At 41.0% G+C, this 6157-nt stretch overlaps 1 long non-coding RNA gene across 1 annotated transcript; it reads left to right on the top strand.

The window, feature by feature from the left end:
• The first annotated feature begins 1127 nt into the window (after positions 1–1127).
• Positions 1128–4921, top strand: LOC134106227 (uncharacterized). The gene is made up of 3 exons (XR_009942547.1): positions 1128–1192; positions 4671–4760; positions 4865–4921. It is a non-coding gene; the product is annotated as an uncharacterized LOC134106227 (long non-coding RNA).
• Positions 4922–6157: the final 1236 nt, after the last annotated feature.

Below are 6157 nucleotides of genomic sequence, written 5' to 3'. Positions count from 1 at the left end.
AGAGGACGAGGCTGGGGAATGGATCGTGGAAGAAGAGGGCGTTTCCAAGGAGGAGCACCACTGTAAGAAAAGTCCGTAAATATAAGGTACAATGTACCGTGTTAATGTGAAGGAATTTTTCGTTATATTTTTTTACAGTAGTTTTAACCGTATTATTAAAGGACGCATTGCATTGTGGGAGCATGAAGCGCCGCGGGCGCTAACATCTCAATGACGAAGCGGTTATCAACGGACGTTTACCGGAGTTGGGAAAACCTTATTGCACTTCTGTGGTATAAACTATATTTCCTTTAACTAAAAATATAGTATTATGTATATATAGTTCTGTATCGTTGTAATTAGAAAGTTGTCCAGCCTGTCTTTAATGTTAGCTACCTTACCGGGATAAGCAGAATGTAACCTTCTATTCGGGGGCTGAGCTTTTAGTGCAGTTTCTGAGCCCCCGTTGTTCTCTCGGTTCAGAGGATAACGAAAGGAAATAGCAGGTATTGTGAAGGCGGTTTCCTCAGTCTCCACACACCGCTATAAGGCTAATGCCCAGCTGAATGCCGCTCTGAAACGTTCTTCACTCCGTGAGAATTAGAAGCTAGCTAACCAGCGAACACCTGTTAGCAAGACAAGGGACTAGCTAAAGCTAAAGCCCCTAATGCTAGCTTAGCCATTAGCCCTCGGTTTTGGCTAGTTGGGCCGGCTAAAGATAGTTAACGCCGGTGACGCCGGTTAACGAGTGCCGTCATGTTGGCTTGTAATGTCTGTGAGTTTAGATGCTTCTCATTGACAGAATACCTGAAGCACTGCAGATCACACAGACATCTTAATAATGTACTTTTATCATGTGGCCATAAAGATTGTGGAAGAAGCTTTTCCTCATATAACTGACTTGCTGTTCACATGTCACGAACACACCCAGACACAGATTTCAGAAAAACTTGGAACCGGAGTGTGTCTGTGCAGTTGAAGTGTTTCTTCAATTTTTGCAGCAGACAATGTGCAGATGTTAAACGGCTTGTGTCTCACTTGAGTGACCACATACAAGAGGGTCTGACTGTAACTTGTCCCTTTAATGGATGTTCTAAGACATTTAATGTAAAAACATCGTTTTCATCTCATCTGTCCAGATATCACAGATGGTGGAGTGTCACCCAGATAGCACCTGTTCATCTGTGTGAACCTGCAGAACAGTATTTTCCAGGTGAGAGGGCACATGTTGCAGAGAATGAAGGAATTGATGTGAGTAATGCAGACGAAAGTAATGATGTTGAAGTAGACCAAAGTAAGGCTGCTGAGAATGATAAAGTGCAAGATGCCTACACAGAAAATCTAGCTCGGTTTTACTTGGGTTTGCAGGCAAAGTATTTAGTCCCAGCCTCCACAATTACAGAGATAGCAAATGAGATGAAAACTCTCCAGGATATTCAACAGGAGTATACAATGGATGTGCTAGCTCAAGAACTTGAACAGTATGGTGTTCCAACAGAAACATTAACATGTCTGGGGAAGAGTGTATATGAGCGGAGCCCTATGCATGAGGCCTTGCATGCAAGTGGTCCTTTAACTACACACCATCGAAGGCTGCAGTATTACAAGACGCACTTTAACTATGTTCAGCCTGTTGAAGTGACACTTGGCTACAATGATAGAGGTCAGAGGAGATACTATCATTACATTCCATTACTGGATAGTCTCAGAGCAATGTTGAAAAAGGGAAGTGAAACTCAGCAGTTTTAACCCTATTCATGTTGAAGATGGTACACTTTGTGATTTCACTGATGGGCATGCCATTGGATCTAATTCAATGTTTGTCACAGACCCAGATTCTTTAAAGGTGATGCTATTTCAAGACGCTTTCGAGGTGGCTAATCCTCTTGGATCTGCCAAGCAAAAGCACAAAGTTTTAGCTGTGTACTTCACTCTTGGAAATTTTGATCCTCACATCAGATCAACTGTTGATCAAATCCAGTTGGTACTGCTCTGTACAGAGAAAGACTGTAAATATTTTGGAGTGGATAAAGTTTTTGGTGAGCTTGTGTCAGACTTGTGTGAGCTGGAGGAAAAGGGCATATCTTTTGAGGATAAGATACAGAGGTACTGTTGCATGCATAATGGGAGATAATCTGGGCTCCCACATGATTGGTGGGTTTACAGAAAATTTCAGTTTTGCTCAGTATTTCTGTAGATACTGTCTAGTCACAAAAGATGAGTTTCTGTCTAACCCGCTCACAGTTTTCACTCATAGAGATCCTGCTGATTATAATGAGTCTGTGCAGTTTTTGGAGAGTCACCCTGAAGTGACCATGCATAAGGGCATTAAAGGCAACAGTGTTTTCAACAAACTCTCACATTTCCACGTGTGTCAGCCTGGGCTGCCGCCATGTTTAGCACATGACTTGTTCGAGGGTGTTGTGGATTATGACCTGGCGATGTGTTTGCAGTGCTTAATTAAAGAAAAGTGGTTCTGTTACAAGTCACTAAATGACAGACTCAAATTATTTCCAGGAGAAAGCAGCAACAAGCCAAATGCAATTCCAAACAAAGGAAAAAGGCTTGGAGGCCATGCAGCCCAAAACAGGTGGCTATTGCGGTTCCTGCCTATTTTGGTACATGACAGAATTGAAGATGCTGACAATGCTGTCTGGCAGCTGGTACTTCTTCTGAGGGAGTTAGTTGAATTTGTCTGTGCACCTAGCCTCTCAGAGTCTCAGATTGCTTACATGAAGGTACTGACTGAAGAGTATGTGGAAATGAGGCAAGAGTTATTCCCACATTCAAATCTGAGACCAAAACACCACTATCTTCTTCATTATGCAGACTTGAGTCTACAGTTTGGTCCACTCATACATACTTGGACCATGCGCTTTGAAAGTAAGCATAGCTATTTCAAAAGATGTATCAGGTCAAGTCGAAACTTCAGAAATGTCACTAAGTCACTCGCTGATAGACATCAGCTGTTTCAGGCTTATCAGAGTCAGGGCAGTTTTTTCAGCCCCCAGGTTCAGGTGTCAAACTCCACTAGCTTTTATCCTGAGCTCTATGATGGTGGCATAAGGGCAGCAGTTTCAGACTTTGGACTTAACTCATCTAACTCCGTTGTTACAGATAAAGTGCAAGTTAAAGGCACTTCATATGCAAATGGTATGCTTGTCGTGCAGAGATATACCAAAAGACAACTGCAGTTGGGGGAAATAGCAAGCATTGTTATCAAAAGTGAAACAACTGTCCTGCTTTTGGTGCGGGGGAAAACTTCCAGCTGGGTACCTGAGCTTGGCGTCTATGAAATTGACAAAAATAGTTCCAATAAGCTTATTTGTAAAGATCTTGACAAGCTTAATGACTATGCTCCACTTTCTTTTTACCACAGAGGTGCAAGGTTACTCATCCCACTCAAGCATATGCCACTATGGAGCTTGTGAAAGAATTAGTTCAAAAAGCTATACCATCGCTCAATAATCATGTAATAGACTCACTCATGGCAAGACTGGAGGAGATTGGAGTAAACAATGTAGATGACCTTAACTTTGTCAAGACGGAGGATGTCGATGGAATTCTGCCACCCATTCAGCAGAGACGACTAATTCAAGCTTTCACTACAGGTACGTTTTTACATTTATTAACCAAATATTTATGTATGTCCTATAATCCACAGGTTACCATTTTTACAGACGTAGACTTTTTGTCCAAAAGCATCACAATTGTATGTAAAATTTGTATCAGTGTTCTGCTGCCCTCTTAAAAAAATGAAAATGTAGTTGGGTAAAACATACAGCTCGTGACATGAATTTATTCATACCATACCAAAATTGTTATAGCTTAAATCTGTGTAGATGTAACATCTATGTTGTTGTATGTTATCCATAGAGTCACCAGCTGTACTTGGCTTGGCTTCGACATCTCTGCAACACAATGTCCATCCGCCCCAAACTCTACCTCCGACAACTGGTCCCGTGGAGGATTCTCCATCCCGGGAGACATATGATGTCCCATGGCACAAAATGCCCCCAAAACTCATGCTTGCCTTAAGTGAAAAGAAAAGGCCGATGCCTAAAGAGAGAAGAGAGCTGGTTCGGATAGTCATTGACGATGTACTCAGTAAAGTGCGTGGCAGGCCTGGAAGAGCAAAGCTGCGGGAGATTGCCAAGAAGATTGTAGGACAACATCCCTGCTCTTTTCAAGACAGAGCGCTCAATGGAAGTAAAGTCATTGGAACAGGATATGATGCTCTGTTCATACAGCTAGAAAACAGACTTGAAAATATTAGAAGGCCATTTACCTTCAGCTCAACTAAGAAGGCAGCAGAGGGTGAAGACGCAGAAAGGAAAAAGTCTACCCTCTCTGATCGTTATGGGTGTGTGGAGTGGCAGCCTGCTGTTGAGGATGTAGCAGAACTAGAGTCTAAACAAGATGACTTGAAAAGTGCCTTCAAAACCCATCATCTTCAGGAGTTGTGTGTTCGCAAATTGATGACTGAAACATATTCCATCCAGCGTGCAACAATAAACAAAGGAAGCACTGTAAAAACAGTACAGGAAGAGTGGCCCTTCCTTTTTGAAGCTGTTCACCTGTTTGACCACACATGTACCCTCATTGGCTTACCAGTGCAAACAAAGCTGGCAGAGGAAATGTCCATGAAGGGAAAGAGCATCAAAGACTACCTAGACTCAAATGGGATGAAGATGCCACCAGGTGAAGATCCAGTACAACTGATCTCAGGCATTGCAAAGTTCTTCAAAGAAAAGCCCGATCTCCTTTTCTACCAAAGTGAGGTAGGTGTATACTTTTTATTATGTTGTTTTTGTTTTGCAGATATACATTGGAAACATAGTTCATGACGTTTGTGTTTCTTTGAAATTTCATTTTCCAACAACAGGAGTCAAATGCTGCTGGACTGAGCATCCCAAGCACACCTTGCATCCTTATCATGGGTATGTAGTCTGTATAATATTTAGGCACGCATGTTATGGATTTCACTTAATCTTTACTGTTAACTCTAACTCTTTACTTTTTTCAACTCTTTACTCTCTGTGCAAAGCGCCAGTCAATTTAAGCTACATGGTTAAAATACTTCATCCAGTGTAAATGTAGTGGAGTAAAAGTCCTGATAAATATTAGTGTAGGAGGAGGAGGGTCTATTAGTTACTGTCGGATCCGGTTTAATAGTTGCTGTAGAATGAGGAGGGTTTGTTGAACAAAGGCGACACCACTTGTAAAAATAATAATGTAAGCTAGCCAGATCTAAATAATTATGTTTTCAGTGGGTTTCTGAAGTGTATGTGCCTTGTTATTTTTTTTGTTTATATTTTTAATCTTCTAATATCTAAATATATCTGTTTTAAGGTGATCAACAATTCAAGATCGCTGTCGATCAGGAAGTGGTCAATGACCATATCAACTCCGTCATTGTGGCCCTGAGCTACGCTTTCTCATTGTTTTATGTATTAAACATAAAATACCCAAAGGAGATGTCAATCACCCTGGAATTTATACAATGGTAAGCAACTCTTTTTTTTTGTATAGAGCATATTGTGTTGCTGTTGGACATTGTAAATACACGGTTATATGATTCACAGATTAGGGCTGCATAATTAATCAAATTTTAATTACAATCATGATTTTGGCTTCCCATAATCAAATTCACGTGATCGAGCAATATTTAAAATGATTTAATCGGTGCATAGAATGCTCTGTATCAGTTTTTTTCTTCTTCCTCCAAAGCTCCATAAAACCACTCTGATCACATGCCTCCATGAGCCAATCAGTTGTTCCCTGCACCCTAACCTCTAACCACATCCTTTTTAGAGCGTCAGAACGCAACTTAGACATTTAAGTTGCACTGTAATCCTAGTTGCTATTTCGTCCGGTAGATACCGGGCACAGGTGCTCTGTTGGCACCGGATTTTAAAATGCGCCGTTAATGTGAACAGAAAATTTCATTGCTTGTATCTTTTCACGGAAAACACGCAGGTTTAGAAAGCGGTCGCACAACAGCTGAAAAGGTGTACTCCTTCACGTTAATTTATTCTAGTAGTTGTCCTGTTATGGAACAATATTCAAATTGGATTTACAAGGATTTTTCCATCTCAACTTTATCTGCGTGTTACTCTGTCGGTTTCATGCATTTCATTACGTGTGTTGCTTAAATAAAAAACTAATTTCTTTAAAA

This window comes from Pungitius pungitius, chromosome 16, assembly GCF_949316345.1.
Source record: "Pungitius pungitius chromosome 16, fPunPun2.1, whole genome shotgun sequence".
Lineage (NCBI taxonomy): Eukaryota > Metazoa > Chordata > Actinopteri > Perciformes > Gasterosteidae > Pungitius > Pungitius pungitius.
This window is presented reverse-complemented; position numbering and strand designations above follow the sequence as displayed.